At 37.3% G+C, this 25,965-nt stretch overlaps 2 non-coding genes and 2 pseudogenes across 2 annotated transcripts; 2 read left to right on the top strand and 2 right to left on the bottom strand.

Moving 5' to 3' along the window:
• Positions 1–794: 794 nt before the first annotated feature.
• Positions 795–13,025, bottom strand: LOC113874291 (annotated as a pseudogene).
• Positions 13,026–16,923: 3,898 nt separating this feature from the next.
• LOC113848729 lies at positions 16,924–17,030 on the top strand. The gene has a single exon (XR_003501989.1). It is a non-coding gene; the product is annotated as a small nucleolar RNA R71 (small nucleolar RNA).
• A 4,616-nt stretch (positions 17,031–21,646) lies between these two features.
• On the bottom strand, positions 21,647–24,905 carry LOC113874289 (annotated as a pseudogene).
• On the top strand, positions 24,535–24,639 carry LOC113848644. The gene has a single exon (XR_003501908.1). It is a non-coding gene; the product is annotated as a small nucleolar RNA R71 (small nucleolar RNA).
• Positions 24,906–25,965: the final 1,060 nt, after the last annotated feature.

Genomic DNA, 25,965 nt, shown 5'->3' with positions numbered 1-25,965 from the left:
GATAACTTGAATTCATGTTCTGAGGTTAGTTGGTTCAAAATAAAATGGATAATACTCTAAATAGGTGTTCTCTATCATGTATGTTAAATTGATGGGATATTTGAAATCACATTACACTATATGAACCAAATCTCTGCAGAGCCTGAATTGATAGCAACAGAATTTTCTGAAACTGTGGGATTGGAAATTAGAATACATGACTATGCTGAAATTGAGTTAGACATTAAATTGAGAAAATCTGAAGTACAGACTTGATTGCAAAATTAATACAAACCTGTAAATTTGATAATAAACTGCTGATAGTACAAAATTGTTTTGAAAATTTGGTCAAGGCCTGTAATAATCTTTCTGCGTTACTCTGATATTTTATAGGAGTGTTCATTCTGAAATCCTACTGTTAGATTTTGCATGTTTTGACTAAGTTGTGCAATTGGGTGTTGGTATTTGAATGTTGAATGATATTATTAGCATATTGCATGATGTGAAGTATTAGAAAAATTAAAATTCTGCAAACTGCTTGATTGAACTTTCTGCAGTATAGAATTATTCTATTGTTCTAAAATTTTTAACTGACAATTACTTCTTTCTTGCAGAAAACTGCAAAATGGTTAGGACTTCATTCAATACACTAGTGGGTCCTCCTAAGAAGAAGCAAGTTGCATCTTCTACCACTCCTAAGAAGAAGCGAGCTGCATCTTCCACAACTCCAACAAGAAGATCTAGTAGAAATCTTCAAGCTAGGAATACTTCAGCTGCAAAGAGGGCTAGAACTGATGGTGCCTCAAGTTCTTCACCTATTCAAATCTCTGACCCACCTCAACCAAGATCACCTGAACCTTCACCTTCTCCACCACCTCAGCCAAGATCCCCTGAACCTTCACCTTCACCATCACCTCCACCAAGAACAGCTGCACCCTTAGGATCTTCACCACCTGCCACACATGATCAAAGATTCAGAAGTTTAGCTCATGAAAACTTTTTCAAAGACAACATTCTAAGAAGAAAAATTGTTCCTGACAGAGCATTCCAAATAGCTAGGACTGATGAAACGATATTTGAGCTATTCGTCATGCAAAAGATTGTCGTTAATCCTCATCAAATATGCAAAGAAATGAATGCAGTACTAGGGTGTTATCCTAGGTCGTCTCCAAGGAATTTTTGGTTGGGAACATACATCAAACAAGTGTAAACATGTATTTTAAAGCAAATAATTTGGGGGGAGGTTTGTCAATTTCTGGATTTTAATCAAGAACGAAATGTAAATTTAATGAAATTCAATCAATTAAAATGAGTAATCCCTAGTCAAGCAATGAGTTCCATCATTATTCTTTCAAATGATTCAATAATCCCCTTTCTTCCCCTTGAATTAAGTTAATCTAACAAGCGAAGACTAACTTTAACATCCCAATTAAAATTAAGCATCTTAATGGGCTCTAATCTCTATCCCTAAGATTAAGCAACCTCAAGGATTAATCAAAATTAAGCAATTTTGATCTAGAATTTCGTTAGGTAAATTAGGGTTCATTAAGCAATGTTCCCTTCATGCAAATTCCATTTCATTCAGAGATTGGGGTTAATAAATTCAAGGAAAGAAAGATTTGTATTGCAATTAATCCTAAGAATTCAAGATTCATGTGCATTGACTAGGAATTACAAGAAAGTTTAGCCCTCCATATGGATGGGCTTCACAAATGAGAGAAGGAAATGCAAGAACGTAAACATCATTAATGTAAATTCAACAAAAATCAAAAGAGAAATTGGAAATTAAAACCTATAGAGGACCCTTGGCTGTCACCCAAGACTCCAATGTCGTACGAAATTATCCCAATTTGGCAAAGGAAAATTGTGTAAAATGTCAAAAGTCCCGTACCCTAATTCCTAAAATCTATTTATAGTGGATGACATGTCACCAAAGTGTCCACTTTTGCCTTTGAAAGTGTCCACTTTGGGTCTTGAAAGTGTCCACGCGCAATTCTCGTAAAATTGTCAATTCTCGGGAGTTGCCACTATTGGTCTTGAAAGTGGGAACTTTGGATGCGCGTAGCCACTTTGAAAGGCAATAGTGGCCACGCGCTTCATGCTTCAAAATTGGCGTTCCTGGAGCTTCTGGAGTTGCCACTTTTGGTCTTGAAAGTGGCTACTTTGGATGCGCGTAGCCACTTTGAAAGGCAATAGTGGCCACACGCATCATGCTTCCAATTTAGCATCCCTGGAGCTTCTGGAGTTGCCACTTTTGGTCTTGAAAGTGGCTACTTTGGAACTTTTAATGCCCAGACTTGCTGTAGTTGCCACTTTTGCTCCTAAAAGTGGCTACTTTGGGGGCAACTTTCATCCAAGGACCAAGATTTCTCAAATTTAACTTGGGCACTCTGCAAAATCATCAAGATAATTAAAATTGCAATCTATATCTATGTAATTAAATGCAAATTAACCAAAAATTAATAAACCTATGATATTTACTCAAAATGTGATTTCTATATTATTTTTACTATCTAAGTCCATTTTTTCTATCAAAGAGCACCAAAAAGGCAAGTAAAAATATAATAAAAAGTGGATTCATCACAACCCCAAACTTAAACTTTTGCTTGTCCTCAAGCAAATCAAAATTCAAGCAAATCAAATGAACAGGGTTGGATTTATCCATTTTTTTTTTTTTTTTGAGATTTTCATTTCAACTTCATGCTTTAATTAGCACTTCCAACATCTTCACAACCATAGACTCATTCAATAGAGGAATCATATTCATGTCAAATATTCCATGCAAAGTCCCACTAAATTGAAACAAAAGAATCAAGCAAGGTTTCATGTGACTCACATAATGTAAAGAAACTATCCATCTCACAAGGTGGTGTTTCACTCATCACTCAATAACATTTCAGGCTGAGTGTTTTCCCTCAATCCATGTATTTAGCCTCACCCTACCATAGGCTTACCCATATTCTCAATCTCCTTTGCCTAGACACAATGAACCACCTATCATGAGGGCTTTGTTGGTCACAAATGGGGTTAGGATAGGCTCAAATTTAACCAAGGAGGGTGACAAGATCAAGTGGGTACTCAAGAGGAGGGAGTTCTTTTGAGTGATTTAGTACAACAACTAGAGTGGAATGCCTTAAATGATGTAGCTTAAGATGTTCAAGCATTCTTTCACCACACTTTTTTTTTTTTTAATTTGCCTTATGTGGAAATCCTTTTTCAACTCAAAAGCCTTGCTATGTTTTTCTTTCTTTCTTTTCTCCTTTTTCATTCATTCATTCATATTTATGTGATGTCATGGACTTTGTCAATCATTCTTTTCTTCTTCTCTTTTGTTGTTTGCAATCTAAACACTAGTAAGTGCACTAGGATTGTAGCAAGTAATGAGTAAATTTAAGATCCGAGTACCGTCTCCACAGGGAATTAGGAACTCAATTATCACTTCACAGAAAAATAACCATTTGAGCCATATGAATTTGGGAAAAGTGTTGTATCTTATAAAAGCAATAATCAGAGCAATCAAAAGTAAAGAACTTGCAGAAAAATAGAGTATAAGATTTGTGATGAAATGAAATAGCAATGAAGGATAGTTAGGAATTTACTTCACAAGAATATCAATATCAATCCAATTAAATCCTCTGAACATTCAAACAATTGAATAATTGACAATTAGTTTCACATATACCTAGCCAAAGGTTAATTCCTTAACTCATTGACCCTAACAATCCACTAAACCTCCCTAATCCCTTAGGTGAGATTCAATTTCAGGTTGCATTAAGAATTAGAACTATAAGATTGCAGAATTAGGTCTCCCTAAGAAATCCCTAAACTCTGGTTGCCAATTCAGATCGGAGCAAACAATCCAATTCCCATTGGTAAAGATTCCTCTTGATTAATCAAATGAATTTCCATTCAAAGATTGCATGAAAAGCAGAATTAACAACTCAATTAATCCAAGAACTTAAAGTTCAAAAGATAAAGTCGAATCAATACATCAATTCGAGTTCCATAAACCCCTAACTATGGGAAATTAAGCACACATTGCAACAAAAACAGAGAAAGAAGAAGAAGAAGATGAAGAAGAATGCAGAGCAGCCATAGCCACGAGCTCCAATCCGATCTCTCTTCTTGGAGCTTCAAGCTTCGACCCCAATCTTCTCTCCACTCTCTCTCAACGAGAATCTAACTAACAAAACAGAAAATGAGCAAAAGACCCCTAGTTTCGTGCTTCAATCATGTATTTATAGAAACCCCAGTTCTGTGCATTGTCACTTTTCTTCACAAGAGTAACCACGCAAAAGCTTTATGTAGTGCGCGTGTTCACTTTCAAGAGCAAGAGTAACCACGCGCAACTTGCAGAGTTGAAGGCTTCTCTGGAACATTCACTTTAATTCATAAGAGTGGCAACGCAGGAGGTCGAGGGCTGCACATGATCACTTTCGTGAGTAATAGTAACCACGCGCAAGCTGTCCTGATACAAGTGCCTCTGGAACGCTCACTTTCGTTGGCGAAAGTGACAACGCGCAGCTCATTAGGAATGAAGTCTCTCTGGAACGTTCACGTTCGTTGGCGAAAGTGATAGCGCACACTCGCAACGCTCACTCTTGTAAATAAAAGTGATTACGCCCATGCTCTTCTTCTCATTTAGGCCCTGGAATGATCACTTTCACTAACAATAGTGATCACGCCCAGCCTGCATCCCATAATTCTTGTATTTTGGAGTCCAACATTGCCATTCTTCCTCTTCCTTTCCATTGATAATCCATTTCCATGACTTTTGCTCAAATTATTCCTTCAAAAACAAGATAAATCCCTTAAGAACTAAGCATAAATTCTACAAATGCGAAAATAACTACAAATTGAAATAAAACTTTCAATCATTCTCTTTTTCTGAGTTTTTCTGCTTTCTTCATATATTTTCCTTATTAAATGAGCTAGAATTATGCTAAAATATCAGTAAAAATATGGATTCATCACCACCCAAACTTGAATTTTTGCTTATCCTCAAGCAAATCAAACTAAACCAAGGGTAAGTTCCTCCATTTTCAAATTCAGTTCATAAACTGCTTATTTCAGATTTTTCTAATTTCTAATTCTGTGTTTTCTGCAAAATTTTCAATCAAGTTGTTCATCCAAATACTCATCATGATATTCCTATTGCATAATCATCATTGAGTAAGAATTGCTACCTAAGTTCATATTTTTCATCAAAATTCATGTGAGTACAATTAATCAACATGATCATAGCTCACTTGGAAGTGTTTCTCACATCACTCAACAGTGTTTAGGTGCTGTTTTCACTCTAAATCATCAATTTCACTGCACTCTACCATATGCTTGCCCAATTTCTCCATCTCCTCTGCTTAGTACAATTAATCACACATCTAGAGGACTTTTTCAGGTTATAACAAGGCTAAGGTTAAGGTAGGTATCAAAGAAAATGGAAAACAATACATGCAATTTCAAAAGATCAGAGGCATTTGGAGTGATTTGTTTTAAAACTATCCTGGATCTGCATTATTCCTCCTTAATTCTCTCACTTATGCAGCAAACAAAATTTTTCTTGCAGCAGAATTTTCATCTCTTTTCTTCTTCTTTTTTTTTCTTTTTTATCTTTTTCTGCAGCACTTTACTGCACTTCTTTTCTTTTGAACTCACATTTTTGTTCTTTTCACAGCTTTGCTTCATAAATTTTTCATTTTACTGCAGCACTTTTGTTCTTTCTTTCTAGCTTGTTGAACTCAAACTTAGATAGCATGCTATTTCCCACCCCAAACTTAGAACATTGCTTGTCCTCAAGCAATTAAAATCTGGATACCACCCCAAACTTAGTTTTAAAACTCATTCTTGATTAAACTCATTATGCCTATGATCTTTTGAATGGTAAAAATTGGTTTTTCAGCAAGGCTTATAATGAGGTAATTTCAAGAAAAGGGATATTAAGCTCAAAAGGGTGAACTAAGACATTCAATCATAAAGGAAGGCATTTAGGCTGACTAGGATATCAATCATGGCCTCTATCATGTGGGTGAAAACTGTAACATGCATATTCAATTTAAGAATAAGGGCAAGCTCTAGAGAATGCAGCCAAATATGATTAATTACACAAGAAAAAGAATTAGACAACTCAAATCTCACTAGGTATTTATAAGTGATCATGTGGATTAATGAAAACACAATGCATTTTTCAGAAATATATGCACCTAGTGGCAACTGCCTCATTTTTGAAAATACAAGTGTGATCTCATTTTGAGAATGGGAAAAACAACTTAAAAAGAAATTCACACAAAATTGTCAATCATTTTTATTTGATTAATAGCCAGCAATTTATTATCTATTCTAGCATTTTGGTGTTTTTCAGGAATAATTCAGTGTAATGTGAAGCTAATTCATGAATAAGAGGTAGAGAATGAAACCCCCCTTTCATGACAGCTTGTGCAAGTGTCAGCTTCCATGGTGTGTGAGTGTTGTGTGGTTGTGACATGTTTTGCACAAAACACCAAAAATTTCGTCAATTATCAAGTGAAAAGGGATTGAATTCTGCAGAATTAATGTGTGTTCAAAACATAATTGTTCCGAATTAGCATGAAACCAAAATATACCAAGTGTGCAAATTACAAACCCAAATTCTAAAATGAAACCAAAAAGTTTGAAACTTAATTAAAAGACCGTCAAGAGAAAATTTGAATTAACAGAAAAGAAAACAAAAATCCTAAACTAGTCATCTTGGGCATCCTCCTCATCAGAAATTTCATCTTCATCTTCTTCCTCATCCTCCTCATCTTCTTCTTCCTCCACCACTTCTTCAGTTGGCTGTGGAAAATGAGTCTTGTAGATTGGCAAGTCTTTAAAGACTGATGAGCGTAGACATTGAGCATTCTCGGCCAAATCTGGTGTGTGATAAAGTTCATCTTTGGTCATTCCCATCTTCTGACCAAGATTTATCAACACACATTCCAATAGCATAGTTCCTACCTTCAAACTACTGTGGAGCTCAGTTTGTCGTTCAGCTAATTGATTTTGCCTTTCAACCAAAAGATGTAGGATGTCCTTCATCTTCATTGGTTTCTCCTTTCTGAACTGGGTGGGGATAGGTGCAGCTGAAGTGCAGGAGGTGGTGGCATAGATTTCCTTTACCATTGAGACAGAGATAGGGGGAGCAGATCTGATTTTCTCTTGGTATTCTCCAACTTCAACCCCTGCATCCTCACAAAGTAAAGTGATTAATGAGGGAAAGGCTAGTGAATCTCTTTTTGTTTTCAAAATATTTAAGATACATTCACTAATTACTTCCCCCACATCAATGTACATATCAATAACGATAGCAAATAATAATTCAGCCCTCTTTACTGCCAGGGTTGAACTATGCTTGACTGGCATGAAAGAGTTCAACAGAAAGGTACTCCAGACTTTAGCAAATGGTAGCAGGTTCTTGGTGGTGATACACTTGGGTTTTTGGGCGAGGTTCAGCTGCCAAGTTGTGCCTGGCCTTCCAATTCTATGTAGGATTTCAATATAATCCTTGTCTAGACTATTCTTAAAGTCAGTGAAGTCCATCTGCCCAGGTTTCCTTTCAGTGTAAATTTCCAAGACTCGATTGATGTTGGCAGCAGTGAAATCCACTCTCACACCCTTGACCATTGTGTGAAATTTGGGAATTTGGTCTCCCTTGAACCGCATTGCATTTGCATAAAACTCCTGTGTAATTTCTCTCCAACCATTATCAGCCAAGGAGCAGAAGTTGTCCAATCCCCTTTTCTGAATTTCTTCTGGTTACTCAGGGTAGTTGCCTTCAGCAATTTCAAAGGCTCTATCCGGGACAATCTTCCTCCTCAGAATATTTCCCTTGAAATAGTTTTCGTGAGCAATACTCCTGAACCTTGGATCATAATCAGTAGGGGTAGAGGTAGAAGGAGCATTTCTTCTGGTCGGCTGAGGTGGTGAAGAGGTTGCAGGTGCGGTTACTCTTGGCTAAGGAGGGTCAGCGATTTCAATGGGTGAGGAAGGTGAAACACCATCAGTTCTTGCTCTTTTTGTGGTTGGAGAATTCCTGGCTGTTCCAGCTTGAATATTCCTGATAGATCTCCTTCTTGGAGTGTTGCTGGCAGATCCAGCTTTGGTCTTCTTAGAAGATCCAACTAGTGTATTCAAAGAAGTTCTGACCATTTTGAAGTGGCTGCAAAAAAAACAAGCAAGTAATTTGACAGTTTAAAATTCATGACACAGAATTATGACAGTATACATCTCTTTACTAGACAAATTCAATCAATCCATGTGCAGAATTCCAATTTGCAGTATGGATCTTTTTACAATCAGTTGCTGTCATGAGGATGTAATCATATAAACACACAAGCAATATTGCAAATTACTAAGCAATCACAGTCAAAATTGGTTAAACCTTTAAATTTGTAGTTTAGAGTGCACACTCTCAAAGCACATCAGGTTAACCCAAAGATGCTATTATAGGTCATCAACATATTTTTTTACATGCTCTCTTATGTAAGGACAAAAGTTATTTATCAGAGCAAAATTGTCACTTTTCAGATATACCAGCACTTAGGTACAAAATTTATCAAACCATATTCAGGGGATTTTAGACTGGCCTTCCTAATTTGTTCCCTCAGAGTTCACAATTTCACCAAGAATGCAGAAAAAGAATCACAATTTTCAACCAAATTTCAACTACTAATGCACTTTCATTCTGCCCACTAGAAGTGCAATACATGCTCGAATGGTTCCTAACAGAAATTATCTTCTGACAGTAAAATTCCATCCAGAATATTGCCTATTGTTTCTTTGAATCACATACAATTAGAACAGTGCACTCATTCATTATCATCAAAGACTAAATATCAGCTTAATGCAGGACTTATCAGTATGGTATCTGTACAATCATGCAGTGCAATATACAGCAGTAACTCGTTCCATACAACTCAGTTCAGACATCAACATTCAAATATTGCATGCAAAGAGTATTTTCGTTGATGGCAACTGGAATATTTCTATTTCTTTCAAAGTCATGTTCAGGTTTTTCGCATAATGCAGATGTGAATATGTTAACAGAGGAGATTGAATGACTTTGAAAACCTATTCACAGTATTTAAAGTTCCTTAAATCGAATACGCTCAAGATATTTCCCTACTTTCCATTTTTGACATTTTCCCAGAGTTGCAACAAAGAAAGACCCTAAATACAATTTCGTAGAATGCAGAGAACGTACCTTGAGCTTCAGGAATGTGAATGACAGTGAAAAAGAGGGAACAATTGCTTGCTGGTTGCTTCACGAAAGATTGAAAGTCAGAGGAATTTCAGAGGGAAATGGGGATTTAGGTTTAAATGGATGTGAGCGTGGTTCCTTTATATTGAGTCTGGGGTCACACGTGTGCACGTGACCACTTTTTAAGTGAAAAGTGCACGTTCCCTTATTAATAAAATTCTGCATTAACACTCTTGTCGAACAGAGTGAGTGTTCCAGAGAGCTTGGAAATTTTGAATGCAATGCGCGTTATCACTATTGTTGGGCAAAGTGATAACGCGCAAGCTTATTGCTTGAGCGTGGTTACTTTTATCAGTAAAAGGAGTAACGCGCTATGAAATATTCCATACTTACCTGCGCGTGGTCACTCTTGACAAGGAAAGGAAGTGATCCAGAGAGTGTGTTTTTCTCATCTGCCTCTACGTTATCACTCTCATCAGCGAGAGTGATTGTTCCAGAGAGCTGTGTTTCCCAGTCAGTTTCTGCGTTATCACTCTCATTAGCGAGAGTGATTATTCCAGAGGGGAAATCTCAGAATTCCATCTCTGCGTGATTGCTTTCCTGCAAAAGAGTGATTCCTTTCATCAATCCAAGTTCTCCAAACTTTAATTGGCTAACTTAACAAATCATAATCATTCCAATACACACTCACCATATAAAATACCTATTTCCCTCATCATGTTCACCCTTAATTACATATGCAGCATTCATCCAAGGCTGAATTCTGCAGAATTTCTGCAGAACATGTATTCACTCCCTACTTATGCAGTTTTGATTTTTACATTACACACTCCTATCATGAACTCTCAATTCATTCATCATTTTTGCTCCAAATTACAGATGCAACAAACATCATAGTTGAATTCTGCAGAATTTCTGCTTAACATATTCACAATGCAATTCTGACTTTTCCATAACACATTATAGCATGAAGTCCAATTGCATTTATCAGATTCGCTACAAATGACAGATTTACCATGCTTCAAAATTTACCTTTTGCATCAAAATTACAGAATATGATGAGTATGATGCAGAACTTTGTATTTTGCAGATAATTTGCAAAATTTGATAACTATTATTCAGACTGTACAAGAACTTTAAGCATTCTAATTAATTCCAATTTGCATTCTTGTTTCAGCCACCAGATTTATTCCAAACATCAGATTCAGCAAGGTAACCAAGATGAAAAGTTCAGACTTTGACTTCTATGAATACTGTTAATTCAAAAATAATGCAGAAAACTTAAATTGGGTTAGAAATGTGAGTTGCCTCTCACAAAGCGCTTCTTTAATGTCATTAGCTTGACATTAAATGTTTCTCACTCAAGAGAAACCAGTTTCATGCATGATATGTTCCTTGTAAACTCCTCTCCATGATAGATCTTCAATCTTTGGCCATTGACCTTGAATTCTCTCCCTGTTTTCAGATCTTCTATAAGAATTGCTCCAAAGGGAGAAGTTTCCTTAATTAAAAACGGTCCAGACCATCTAGATTTCAGTTTCCCTGGAAACAATTTTAATCTTGAATTGAATAATAGTACTTGCTGGCCAGGTCTGAAATCTTTTTGCAGAATAAATTTGTCATGGATCCTCTTGGTTCTTTCGTTGTACAACTTTGCATTCTCATAAGCTTGTTGTCTGAATTCTTCCAATTCATGCAACTGTAAAACTCTCTTCTTTCTAGCACTTGACAAATCAAAGTTAAGCCACTTGGTAGTCCAATATGCTCTGTGCTCCAGCTCTAGAGGTAAGTGATAGGCCTTTCCAAATACTAGCTGATATGGAGACATACCAATTGGAGTTTTAAAAGCAGTTCTATATGCCCACAGTGAGTCATCCAGTTTCTTTGACCAATCCTTCCTTGAACTGTTCACTACTTTCTCTAGAATTTGCTTGATCTCTCTATTTGAAACCTCCACTTGCCCACTTGTTTGTGGATGGTATGGAGTAGCAACCTTATGCTTCACACCATATTTCATTAATACAGCTTCAAGATACTTGTTGTAGAAGTGAGTACCTCCATCACTTATCAGCACTCTAGGCACACCAAATCTTGAAAAAATGTTCTTTCTTATAAAAGAAATCACTACCTTTGCATCATTTGATCTAGTGGGAATTGCTTCTACCTATTTAGACACATAATCCACTGCAACTAGAATGTATTCGTGTGAGAATGATGGGGGAAATGGTCCCATGAAATCAATCCCCCATACATTAAATGGTTCCACTTCTAGGATGTTGGTTAATGACAGCTCATGTCTTCTTGAAATATTTCCAGTTCTTTGACATTTATCACAGTTTTCCACATACTTCTTGGCATCTTTGAAGAGTGTAAGCCAAAAGAAACCTGCTTGCAAGACTTTTGCAGCAGTCCTTGAACTTGCATGGTGGCCTCCATATTCTGAATTGTGACAATGCCATAGTATCTCAGCTTGCTCACTTTGTGGAATGTATCTTCTAATTAACCCATCTATTCCAATTTTGAACAGATATGGGTCTTCCCACACATAGAATTTGCTATCATATAAGAACTTCTTCTTTTGCTGCCAAGTAAACCTCTTTGGAATGAATTGAGTGGCTTTAAAATTTGCAATGTCAGCAAACCAAGGCATGTTTTCCACTGCAAACAGCTTTTCATCTGGAAATTCTTCATTTATTTCCAATGATTCAGTGGTTAAACTCTCCAAAGGAAGTCTGGACAAGTGGTCTGCTACACGATTTTCTTTTCCTTTCTTGTCTTTGATTTCTAGCTCAAATTCTTGGAGTAGCAAAATCCATCTTAATAACCTGGGTTTTGTATCCTGTTTTGTCAAAAGGTATTTAAGAGCAGTATGATCAGTGTATACAATCACTTTTGAACCCATTAAATATGGTCTAAACTTATCAAAAGCATGTACAACAGCTAAAAGTTCTTTTTCTGTTGTTGTGTAATTCACTTGTGCAGAATTTAACACTTTGCTTGAATAATAGATAGCGTGTAATTTCCTATCTTTTCTCTGTCCTAACACAGCACCCACTGCACTATCACTTGCATCACACATGAGTTCAAAAGGTAATTTCCAATCTGGTTTTGCAAGAATAGGTGCAGAAATTAGTTTCTCTTTTAAAACAGAAAATGCATGCAAACAATTATCATCAAATATGAAATCTGCATCTTTTATAAGTAAATTACTCAAGGGTTTAGCAATCTTAGAAAAATCTTTTATGAATCTTCTATAAAAACCAACATGTCCTAAAAAACTTCTAACTCCCTTAACATTGATAGGTGGAGGCAATTTACTAATGATTTCTATCTTAGCTTGGTCCACCTCCATTCCTTTCTCTGAAATTTTGTGACCAAGGACAATGCCTTCTTGTACCATGAAATGGCACTTCTCCTAATTCAACACAAGGTTAGTATCTTGACATCTCTGCAAAACAGTGGATAGATTAGCTAAACAATCATCAAAAGAATCACCAAAAACAGAGAAATTGTCCATGAACACTTCTATGATGTTTTCTACCAAATCAGAAAAAATAGAAAGCATGCATCTTTGGAAAGTGGCAGGGGCATTACACAGACCAAATGGCATTCTTCTATATGCAAAGACTCCAAATGGACATGTAACTGCAGTTTTCTCTTGATCCAAAGGATCCACAGCTATTTGATTATATCCTGAATACCCATCAAGAAAAAATAAAATGAATGTCCAGCAAGTCTTTCTATTTCTCGCATTTGATCTGCAAATGGTAGTGGGAAATGGTCTTTTCTGGTTGCATTATTTAATTTCCTATAGTCTATGCACATTCTCCATCCAGTCACAGTCCTAGTAGGGACAAGTTGATGAAATGATATTTAGGCTACTCGTCATGCAAAAGATTGTCGTTAATCCTCATCAAATATGCAAAGAAATGAATGCAGTACTAGGGTGTTATCCTAGGTCGTCTCCAAGGAATTTTTGGTTGGGAACATACATCGAACAAGTGTAAACATGTATTTTAAAGCAAATAATTTGGGGGGAGGTTTATCAATTTCCAGATTTTAATCAAGAGCAAAGTGTAAATTTAATGAAATTCAATCAATTAAAATGAGTAATCCCTAGTCAAGCAATGAGTTCTATCATTATTCTTTCTAATGATTCAATAATCCCCTTTCTTTCCCTTGAATTAAGTTAATCTAACAAGCGAAGACTAACTTTAACATCCCAATTAAAATTAAGCATCTTAATGGGCTCCAATCTCTATCCCAAAGATTAAGCAACCTCAAGGATTAATCAAAATTAAGCAATTTTGAATTAGAATTTCGTTAAGTAAATTAGGGTTCATTAAGCAATGTTCCCTTTATGCAAATTCAATTTCATTCAGAGATTGGGGTTAATAAATTTAAGGAAAGAAAGATTTGTATTGCAATTAATCCCAAGAATTCAAGATTCATGTACATTGACTAGGAATTACAAGAAAGTTTAGCCCTCCATATGGATGGGCTTCACAAATGAGAGAAAGAAATGCAAGAACGTAAATATCATTAATGTAAACTTAACAAAAATCAAAGGAGAAATTGGAAATTAAAACCTATAGAGGACCCTTGGCTGTCACCCAAGACTCCAATGTCGTAAGCAATTGTCCCAATTTGGCAAAGGAAAAATTGTGTAAAGTGTCAAAAGTCTCGTACCCTAATTCCTAAAATCTATTTATAGTGGATGACATGTCACCAAAGTGTCCACTTTTGCCTTTGAAAGTGTCCACTTTGGGCCTTCAAAGTGTCCACACGCAGGATGGAAGGAATGCCGCTTCTCTGGAGTTGCTACTATTTGTGCTGAAAGTAGCTACTTTGGATGGGCGTAGCTACTATGAGAGCCCATAGTAACCACGCGCAGGAAGGCTTCAAAATCAGCGTCCAGGAGCTTCTGAAGTTGCCACTTTTGGTCTTCAAAGTAACTACTTTGGATGCGCGTAGCTACTATGAGAGCCCATAGTAACCACGCGCATCATGCTTCAAAATTGGCGTCCCTGGAGCTTCTGGAGTTGCCACTTTTGGGCTTGAAAGTGGCTACTTTGGAACCTTTAATGCCCATGCTTGCTGTAGTTGCCACTTTTACTCCTCAAAGTAGCTACTTTGGGGGCAACTTTCATCTAAGGACCAAGATTTCTCAAATTTAACTTGGGCATTCTGCAAAATCATCAAGATAATTAAATTGCAATCTATATCTATGTAATTAAATGCAAATTAACCAAAAATTAATAAACCTATGATATTTATTCAAAATGTGATTTCTATATTATTTTCACTATCTAAGTCCATTTTTTCTATCAAGAAGCATAAAAAAGGCAAGTAAAAATATAATAAAAAGTGGATTCATCACAAGTTCATTCTTTTCATTAGGTACAATTGTCATACCACCTTTCTTTGGAACAACTTGGACTGGACTTACCCAATTGCTGTTAGAAATAGGGTATATTATTCCTGCATCTAACAGCTTCATGACCTCTTTTTCAACTACCTCTTTCATGGTTGGGTTTAACCTCCTTTGTGGCTGCACAATAGGCTTAAAATTCTCTTCAAATAAAATTCTGTGCTTAAAAAATGAGGGATTTATACCTTTCAAATCTGCAATACTCCAGCCAATTGCAGATTTGTGTTCTCTTAAGATTCTTAACAATTTTTCCTCTTGTTCTTTCTTAAGTTCATTGTTGATGATGATTGGATTTTCATGTTTCTCATCCAGAAATGCATACCGCAGGTGTGAAGGAAGTTGTTTCAGTTCTAGCTTCTGCTTTTCTTCTTCTTTAGCATCCTTTTTCAGCTCTTCTTTCACTAAATTTTCTGCAGGTTTTTGTATCGGCAGAGCTTCCAATTGCTGCTGCATTTCCATGATATCTTCTTCATTCTGAGTTTCAGATTTGTCATTCCCTGCATATATTATTTCTTCTAACACAGCAGTTTCATCAAATTCTTTCATATGGTGTTGTGTAATAAAAGCATCCAGTATATCTACCTTCATACATGTATTATCTTCAACTGGATATTTTAAAGCTTCAAACACATTAAATATTACCTTCTCATCTTGGACTCGAAGCATAAGTTCACCTTTTTGCACATCTATTAAATCTCTCCCGGTTGCAAGAAATGGTCTCCCTAGGATCAAGGGAATGTTAGAATCCACTTCCATGTCCAGAATTACAAAATCTGCAGGAAAAATGAACTTGTCAACTTTAACTAATAAATCTTCAACAACTCCATATGGATAAGTGTATGATCTATCAGCTAGCTGCTGTGTAATGTTGGTAGGCTTCACTTTCTCTATGCCAAGTTTCTGTAGAACAGCTAATGGCATCAGATTTATGCTTGCTCCCAAGTCACACAATGCTCTTCCCACAGTGCAGTTTCCTATTTCACAAGGAATGCTAAATGATCCAGGATCTTTTAACTTTTGAGGAAGTTTTCTCTTAAGAATGGCACTGCACTCCTCTGTCAAAGGTACTATTTTGTCATGCTCTAGCTTCCTTTTTCTGGAAAGTAGTTCTTTCATGAACTTTGCATATGAAGGCATTTGCTCCAAAGCTTCTGCAAAAGGAATGTTAATTTGTAATTTCTTAAAGACATTCATAAACCTTTCGAATTGTTCCTCTTGTTTAGGATTTTGGACTCTTTGAGGATAGGGTAGCCTCTTGTATTTTTCTGGATCTATTGGCTTACAAGCTTCCTCAAAGAGTTGCTTTTTGGTTTTCCTTTCAGAATTCATAAGAACATCTACTTTTTCTTCTGAATGGTCTTTCTTCAATAGCTTAAAATTTACTTGTTGCAGATCTTGTTCAATTTTTCTCTCTGCTGCATCATTCACTTTCTTTTCTACTGGTTTAGGGCTTGCAACTACAGCTCCACTCCTTATAGTTATAGCTTGACATTGTTCCTTAGGATTGATTACTATATTGCTTGGAAATCTTCCTTCATCCCTGCTGGATAGTTGTTCAGCTAATTGTCCAATCTGTGTCTCTAGTTTCTTCATGGAAGCTTCTTGGTTTTTGAAGCTTGTTTGAGTCACCTTCATGAATTGCAGCATAGTCTCTTCCATCTCAGTCAACCTCTCATTCATAGGTCTGGAAAATTTCTGATTTCCTTGAGGTTGAGTGGATGAATTCCTCTGAAAATAAGGCTGTTGTATTGCTGGACCTGCATTAGAAAAAGGCAAATTTGAGTTAGAATTCTTTGCAGCAGAATATTGATTATTCCAATTAGAATACTGCTGAGTTCTTTTATTCAAAAATTGAAATCCAGGGGGATATGATGGCTGTTGTCTCTGAAAATTATTCATATAATTCACTTGCTCTTGTGGTTCACTTGTGGATGCCTCACATGCACCATTTACATGGTTTCCTCCACAAAAATCACAACTTAGCTGACTGGTAGGCATACTCCCTATTTGCAGATTGTTGATTTGTTGTGTTAAGGCAGCTAATTGTTCTAAAAACATTTGATTTTGTAGCTGATTTTGTGCAAGAAAAGTTTCCAGAACCTTAGCTTCATGACCAGAGTTTCTTCCTTGATTCCTTGAGTTTGAATTCTGATACATTGAAGATGCCATCATGTCAATAATCCTCTGAGCTTCTTCCAAGGACTTTGTATTTAATGAACCTCCAGCAGCAGCATCAACCATTGTTCTTGTTACTGCATTCATCCCATTATAAAAAGTTTCCAATTGCATCCAATCTGGAATACAATGATGTGGACACCTTCTTAGCAATTCTTTGTACCTTTCCCAAGCTTCATACAATGATTCTCCATCTTGCTGAACAAAGGATGTAATTTTTCCTCTCAGCTTAGCAGCTTTGGATGGAGGGAAGTACTTGGTTAGAAACATGTTCACAAGTTCTGTCCAAGTTGTAATGCTTCCTTGTGGTTGAGCTTGTAACCAGCATTTTGCTCTATCTCTCAAGGAAAAAGGAAATAGTCTCAGTCTGATGGCTTCTTCACTAACCCCATTTATTCTTATGGTGTCACATAGCTGTAGAAAATTTGAAATATGTAGGTTAGGATCATCAGAATTTCCACCAGAAAACTGATCTTGTTGGACTAAGTGTAATAAAGCAGGTTTAATCTCAAAATGGTTGGCTTGAATAGTTGGCCTGATTATAGAAGAGTTAAAACCTTGCATGTTAGGAATTGCATAGTCCCCTAATGTTCTAATTCTATTTTGTTCTGCCATCTCTATTTCTGAATTTAGTTGTCTCAAAGATGTAGGTGTTCTTTTCACTCTAGGATTGTTCTGAAATTCTGGAGAATGGACAGCTTCTAATTCACTATCACTCCCTATGACTTTTTCTGCTCTAGACTCTTTTCTCAATCTCCTTAAGGTTATGTCTATGTCAGGATCAAAGACTAGAGTTGATTTGTTTTTGTTTTTGCCACGCATATACAAATCAAAATGAAGCAAAAGTAAACTACAAGTTAGTATTTAGAACTGAACCACAAAAATTATGCAGCAAATATCAGTAAAAGTAATTGAAACACAAGTTTAAAAGCTGCAGAATTATGCAGAATGGACAAAATGTCTAACTACAGACTAATACTACAGAAATTCAGAGAAACAAAATACTCAATCTAGCTATTCTTATGTTACTAATGATATTGAAACTCAAATTCCCCGGCAATGGCGCCAATCTAAACACTAGCAAGTGCACTAGGATTGCAGCAAGTAATGAGTAAATTTAAGATCCGAGTATCGTCTCCACAGGGAATTAGGAACTCAATTATCACTTCACAGAAAAATAACCATTTGAGCCATACGAATTTGGGAAGAGAGTTGTATCATATAAAAGCAATAATCAGAGCAATCAAAAGTAAAGAACTTGCAAAAAAACAAAGTATAAGATTTGTGATGAAATGAAATAGCAATGAAGGATAGTTAGGAATTTACTTCACAAGAATATTAATATCAATCTAATTAAATCCTCTGAACATTCAAGCAATTGAATAATTGACAATCAGTTTCACATATACCTAGCCAAAGGTTAATTCCTTAACTCATTGACCCTAACAATCCACTAAACCTCCCTAATCCCTTAGGTGAGATTCAATTTCAGGTTGCATTAAGAATTAGAACTATAAGATTGCAGAATTAGGTCTCCTTATCCCTAAGAAATCCCTAAACTCTGGTTGCCAATTCAGATCGGAGCAAACAATCTAATTCCCATTGGTAAAGATTCCTCTTGATTAATCAAATGAATTTCCATTCAAAGATTGCATGAAAAGCAGAATTAACAACTCAATTAATCCAAGAACTTAAAGTTCAGATGATAAAGTCGAATCAATACATCAATTCGAGTTCCATAAACCCCTAACTATGGGAAATTAAGCACACATTGCAACAAAAACAGAGAAAGAAGAAGAAGAAGATAAAGGAGAATGCAGAGCAGCCATGGCCACGAGCTCCAATCCGATCCCTCTTCTTGGAGCTTCAAGCTTCGACCCCAATCTTCTCTCCACTCTCTCTCAACGAGAATCTAACTAACAAAACAGAAAATGAGTAAAAGACCCCTAGTTTCGCGCTTCAATCATGTATTTATAAAAACTCCAGTTCTGCGCGTTGTCACTTTTCTTCACAAGAGTAACCACGCAGAAGCTTTATGTAGTGCGCGTGTTCACTTTAAAGAGCAAGAGTAACCACGCGCAACTTGCAGAGTTGAAGGCTGCTCTGAAACATTCACTTTAATTCATAAGAGTGGCAACGCAGGAGGTCGAGGGCTGCGCGTGATCACTTTCGTGAGTAAGAGTAACCACGCGCAAGCTGTCCTGATACAAGTGCCTCTGGAACGCTCACTTTCGTTGGCGAAAGTGACAACGCGCAGCTCATCAGGAACGAAGTCTCTCTAGAACATTCACTTTCGTTGGCGAAAGTGATAACGCATACTGGCAACGCTCACTCTTGTAAATAAAAGTGATTACGCCCAAGCTCCTCTTCTCATTTAGGCTCTGGAATGATCACTTTCACTAACAATAGTGATCACGCCCAGCCTGCATCCCATAATTCTTGTATTTTGGAGTCCAACATTGCCATTCTTCCTCTTCCTTTCGATTGATAATCCATTTCCATGACTTTTGCTCAGATTATTCCTTCAAAAACAAGATAAATTCCTTAAGAACTAAGCATAAATTCTACAAATGCGAAAATAACTACAAATTGAAATAAAACTTTCAATCATTCTCTTTTTCTGAGTTTTTCTGCTTTCTTCATATATTTTCTTTATTAAATGAGCTAGAATTATGGTAAAATATCAGTAAAAATATGAATTCATCATCTTTTTTTTTTTACATGTATTATTAACATGTATGCTGTCCACCACCCCAAACTTAAGATGTTGCTTGTCCTCAAGCAACTACACTCATAATCGGCACCCCAAACTTAGGTGCTTGCACTAAATCTTGAGGCAACTCAAAAGAAATGCCTTTCTTAAGGAAGGAAAATTATTGGTGCAGACTAAGTTTGGTGAAAGTAAGACATGGGGAACAAGGGAAAGGAGGTGCAAGGGTGGGGGTATGTGCAAAGAAGGCCTCAATCATCTAGATGGAAAATTGCACAATGCATATTCAATTAAGAAACAAGGCAAGTTCTGGAGGATGAATGCAACAATACATGTAATATGCACACAGAAAAAGAAGTAAGAGGCCCAATTCACTACCATGGTAAAGGTGACAAGAACTTGCAATAATGTGAGCACAATTCACCCGGCAAGAAAATATGTTCAAAATGTTAGGAACGGAAATATGTACAAAAATGAGAATGAGTATGGGTTGGATGGGAAATGCAATCAGAGCATAAAAGCAAAATTATAAAACAGGACTAGATTAAAAAGAAAAGAGAAGGCATGAAATGAGGAAAAGTAAGCGAGAAATAAATGCAAAACAGGGACAAAGAGTTCACCCCCTTTTTTATAGATGATGTATTCAAAGTTCCTTCTAGGATTGCTTGACAATATCTGCAGAGAAGAAAGAATATGTGAATGGGTAGTGCAGGGAAATTGGGTCAACCCTCCATGGTAACACACAACAGCAAGCAATCAAACCAGGGGCTGCAAAATAATTTGATACCATCCTAAGTAATTTGTGTGCAAAAGGGTGTATAGTGCTACATATGACTCAGAGGGCAACCAATGTCAATCATGGTACATAGCCTACAAACACATTCCATTCCATAAAAAGAGGCATTCTATAGGCAAAGCATAGAGCTCAATTGGTACAGACAAGAACAATTAAGCACAGAGAATGGTGTGGCATACAGTCACTATGTATAGCAATCAAATGTATAGCAAAATATGGCTTCTAAGCTCAAGGACCATAATGCAGCAATTAGTGAAATTAAAGTCACGAAAAGCATGTTCAACACCCAGAAAGATCAACAATCATGGTTAATTATGTAATGTGCATGAGGATCAAGTGCAGCAAAAGTAAAATGGCATGGAATTGAAAAGCAAAACAGCAAAATGGAGGGGCCAAAACTAAATGGAAATGGGCACGAACCAAATTCAGGCACTAACATACATGAACAAGAAGTTTAATATCATTTTTGGCATGTTTAGAGGAGAAAAATGAGGGAGGGGAGCATAACAAAAACGATAAATGGAAGTCATGGCAAGGAGGAAGTGGGCGTGGCCACTATTGGGGCCAAAAGTGGGAACGCCCAATTGAATGGGAGTAATACGCCCCTTTGGGTGTAATTTAGGGACCTCACCCTCTCTAATTCAAGTAAGAATGCTCAATTACACAAGAATTACACCTCAATTTCAAGAAAAAAACAAGTAAAATTGAAAAGCCCCAAATTGGGGAATCTATGAACCTTAACCATAAATGGAGAGAAATTGAGAGAATTACCTTGTTTGAAGCCTTGGGTGTGGTGAGGGAAGGTGTGTCTTGGGACTAGGAGTGAGTAGGTGTGAGTGGGTGTGAATGGGGGTGAGTGGGTGTGAGTGGGTGTGTGAAATTTTGAACGTGAAAGTGGGTGCGCGTGGCCACTTTCAAGGAAGAAAGTGGCAACTACAGTGAGGTTGTGTGTGTGGGCATATGTGCGTGGTTACTATGGGGCTTCAAAGTGGGAACTCCAGAGAGTTCCTCTTTGTGAGCATATGTGCGTGGTTACTTTCATTGAAGAAAGTGCCAACTACAGTAAGCCCCAAATTGCAAAGTGAATTGCACGTGGCCACTATTGAACTTGAAAGTGTCCACGCGCAAACTATTGACCTCCTGGGTGTCAAAGTAGCCACTTTCACTCTTAAAAGTGGGAACTACAGAGAGAAATATGCTTACCTTGAGCCAAAGTGACCACTATGGCTTATGAAAGTGACCGCTCCCACGAAAAACAATTTGTACCAAGCATAAATGAGTACCCAAAGTGTTTGCTGCTGCCACAATCCCTGCAAAAATTCTGAGTCCATAGAAAATTATTCACACAAAATTGAATTGTATCTACAAATGAAAACAAATAAAAACAAAAACTCAATTGAAAGAATGCAAAGGGAAAGAACAAAATTCCTTATTCACGTGTGAGTTGCCTCTCACAGAGCGTTTCTTTAACGTTACTAGCTTGACGTGCGAAGTGATTTACTCATGATAGGGGTCTTGGTTGAAGGAATTGATGGAGGAGTACACATCCACCTCTTCAATCTCCTCCAAGGGAACTGAGTTCTCCAAAAAAATGCTTTAGGCGATGTCCATTCACTGTGAAACATTTGTTAGTGGAGCCACTCTTGATTTCCACTGCACTATTAGGAAATACTTGCGTAACTGTGGATGGACCAATCCACCTGGAATGCAGCCTTCCAGTCATGAACTTGAGACAAGAGTTGAATAGAAGCATCTTTTGACCTACGCAGGACTCTCCTCTACCTATCAATTTATCATGATACTGCTTGGTTCTCTCCTTATAGGTTCTTGAGTCTTCATATGCACCTAAGTGCAGCACTTCTAGTTCTTGGAGTTGTGGCTTCCTTTTCCTCTTCCTCTTTCTCTTTCTTTTCCTCTGAAGCTGCTTCACTAGTTTAGTCCCCTCTTTCAACAGAATTTTGTGCATGCATAGGAGAGGGCTAATACCAGGAATGTCAGCTAAAGTCCATCCAATAACTCTCTTGTGCCTTTTAATTACTTCCAACAATATCTCCTCTTGATTGCCTTCAAGCTTGGTGGAAATAATGACCGGAAGCTTCTCATAATGTTCTGGTAGGGGCTTCAACTCCAATGTGGTAGGTTGCTCCACAAAAGGAAGTGATTTGGCACTTTCATTTGACGAAGTCTCTGCAATATTCAAACCAAAGGCATTAGATTCAACTGTATTTGTTATACTCAATACATCACATTCTAATCCTATAGAATTTTCAGGTTCATCAACGTTGAAAGTAGTAGAATTTGCATTCAAATAATCAGAAATCTCAGCACAAATGTCACACAGAGAAGAACTATTACACGATTCACAATTGGAAGTATCTACACAATCAGAAAAATTAAGGAGTGAGTCTCCTCCTAAAAATTCAGACAAATTATCATCTATTGATTTATCAAGATGATTAATGTGGAAAACAGAGTGTTCTTCATTTGGGTGCTTCATAGCATCTAGTATGTTAAAGCGGACAACACTGTCTCCAAACTCCATAGTAAGTGATCCGGCATGCACATCAATCTTTGTTCTCGCAGTCTTTAAGAACGGTCTTCCCAAAATGATTGGTGCAACACTATCCATTGACTCTTTCATGTCAAGGATGTAAAAATCAGCTGGAAAAATGAGGTCATTCACCCTCACTAACACATCCTCCACAAGTCCAGCTGGATGTGTTGTGCTCTTGTTTGCTAGCTGGATGATGACACCTGTGGGCTGCAATGGTCCAAGACAAAGATGTGAAGATAGATAAAGGCATAACATTAATAGATGCACCTAAATCAAGCATGGCATTATCTATCCTATTGTTGCCTATAATGTAGGGAATAGTAAACGTCCCTGGATCTTTGCATTTCTCAGGCATGGAAGTTTTCTGCCTCTCAAAAAGAGCTGATACATTTCTCCCCATGTTCACTCTTTCATTACCCTTTAGCCGCCTTCTATGAGTACACAAGTCCTTAAGGAATTTGGCGTACTTTGGGATTTGCTTAATAGCATCTAACAAGGGGATATTGACTTAAACTTTTCTGAAAGTATCCATAATTTCTTTATCAACCTCTTCTTGCTTCTTGCTGGGTTGAACCATTCTTTGAGGGAAAGGAATAGGAATAGACCTCTCCTCTTTGTCTACCACTTTTGGTTGACATGGTGTGGGCATAGGTGCAGGCTGCTCTTGACTCTTGATCTCTCCTCCTTCACCTTCTGTAGCTAAAGTGCGACTAGGATCCTTCTTCTTAGGCATTTCTGGCTCTTGCATCACCTTACCAGATCTCAAGGTAATGGCACTCACATTTTTTGGGTTTGTTACAATTTGTGCAGGGAGATTGCCTGAACCTTGAGATTGAAGTTGATTTAGGGATGAAGCAAGTTGACCCATTTGATTCTCCAAGGTCTTGATACTTGCTTAAGTCTGTTGTTGGAAGGCCTGACTCTGTTGCTGGAAATTGAGATTACTCATGGTGAGTTGCTTCACAAGGTCTTCCAAAGATGACTCACTTTTTTGAGGTGCAAGAGCTAGTGAAGGGGATGTTTGATGGTGTTGTTGAGATGAAGATGATGGATGGTGATGTTGTTAGGCTGAATATGGCTTGCTTTGTCCAGCTTGATGCGGTTGGAAATGGTTGGCTAAAGCCTTGATGCTGTGCATTTCCTCCCCACCTTAAGTTAGGATGGTTCCTCCAACCGGGATTATATCTATTGGAAGATAAATCCCAGCTTGGTTGTTGCTGCGGCTGTTGAAAAGGGAATGTATTAGCATAAATATTAGCAGCGTAAGCTTGAGGATTACCTTCTGAAGATTCAGTTTCTTGCAATGTGGGGCAACTATCAGTGAAGTGATCCGTAGATGAACAAATCCCACAAAGCATTGCTGGAATGGATGGAGATGGAGGTGTATATGCACCAGAATTCTTTTGGATGGATGCCAACTGTTTTACCATAGAAGTGATCTAGCTTATGCTCCAGCTTGTGTGAATCTGAAGTTTGAATCTCATTGACACTCCTGGACATGAGAGAATTTTGCCTTCAAGCAAACTGTTGAGAGTTAGCTGCCATATTTTCAATGAGGTTTCTAGCGGCAGCGGGAGTCTTGTCAACTAGGGCTCCCCCACTAGCTGCGTCGATCATGCTCCTATCCATTGGGTGTAAGCCCTCATAGAAGTATTGGATTAGGAGCTGGTCACTTATCTGATGATGGGGGCAGCTAGCACAAAGTCTCTTGAAACGCTCCCAATATTCATACAAACTTTCCCTTTCTAACTGCCTAATACCACATATTTCCTTTCTTATTGAGGCAGCTCTTGAGGTAGGGAAAAATTTTTCCAGGAACAATCTCTTGAGGGTGTCCCAACTTGTAATAGAGCCACGTGGAAGATAATACAACCAGTCTTTAGCCAAATCTATAAGAGAGAATGGAAATGCCTTCAATTTGACATGCTCCTTCAGAACACCTTGAGGTCTCATAGTGGAACATACAATGTGAAACTCCTTCAGGTGTTTGTGAGGGTCTTCACCTGCAAAACCATGGAATTTAGGTAGAAGGTGAATTAATCCAATTTTCAAAACAAAAGGGGCATCCACATCTGGATATTGGATGCACAATGTTTGGTATGTGACATCCGGTGCAGCTAGCTCCTTAAGAGTCCTCTCATCACCTGCCATTGCTCCAAAACTAGAGTCAAGTGAAAATGTAGAAGAGTAAACAAAAATTGGTGTCACAGATTGCAAAGATGCAGTAGGAGATGATGGTTCAGAGTGTTCAGAGTGATCCCTATGTGTCCTAATATCAATCTCCTGGTCTAATGGATACAAATCCCCAGGGTTTGATCGGGTCATGCACTAGATTTCAACTAACTAAATTGAAAGCAAATTCAGTAATAGAAATAACAAGAACAATTTGAAATAATTCTGCAGAATTCTACAGCAAGAGTGCAGAAAAAACAGGGTATAATGCAGCAAAATGAGTGTAGAAAATTGAAAGTGAGTAATTGAAAAATTGTAGTGCTCAAATGAAGGAAATGATGCAGAAAATCTTGCAATAACAACGTAGAAACAGACTACTAAATTCGTATGACTTTCAACACAACACAAAAACTCAAAATGAAACAAACACACTAACATGCAAGACACAAAAACAGAGTACCAAGCATGTTAAACATAAGTTCAGCACCAAAAACTCCCCGGCAACGGCGCCAATTTGATGAGATGAGTTTTGAGCTATTCGTCATGCAAAATATTATCGTTAATCCTCATCAAATATGCAAAGAAATGAATGCAGTACTAGGGTGTTATCCTAGGTCGTCTCCAAGGAATTTTTGGTTGGGAACATACATCGAACAAGTGTAAACATGTATTTTAAAGCAAATAATTTGGGGGGAGGTTTGTCAATTTTTGGATTTTAATCAAGAATGAAATGTAAATTTAATGAAATTCAATCAATTAAAATGAGTAATCCCTAGTCAAGCAATGAGTTCCATCATTATTCTTTCAAATGATTCAATAATCCCCTTTCTTTCCCTTGAATTAAGTTAATCTAACAAGCGAAGACTAACTTTAACATCCCAATTAAAATTAAGTATCTTAATGGGCTCCAATCTCTATCCCTAAGATTAAGCAA

This window comes from Abrus precatorius, unplaced genomic scaffold, assembly GCF_003935025.1.
Source record: "Abrus precatorius isolate BTA unplaced genomic scaffold, Abrus_2018 Scaffold8, whole genome shotgun sequence".
NCBI classification, from domain to species: Eukaryota; Viridiplantae; Streptophyta; class Magnoliopsida; order Fabales; family Fabaceae; genus Abrus; species Abrus precatorius.
This window is presented reverse-complemented; position numbering and strand designations above follow the sequence as displayed.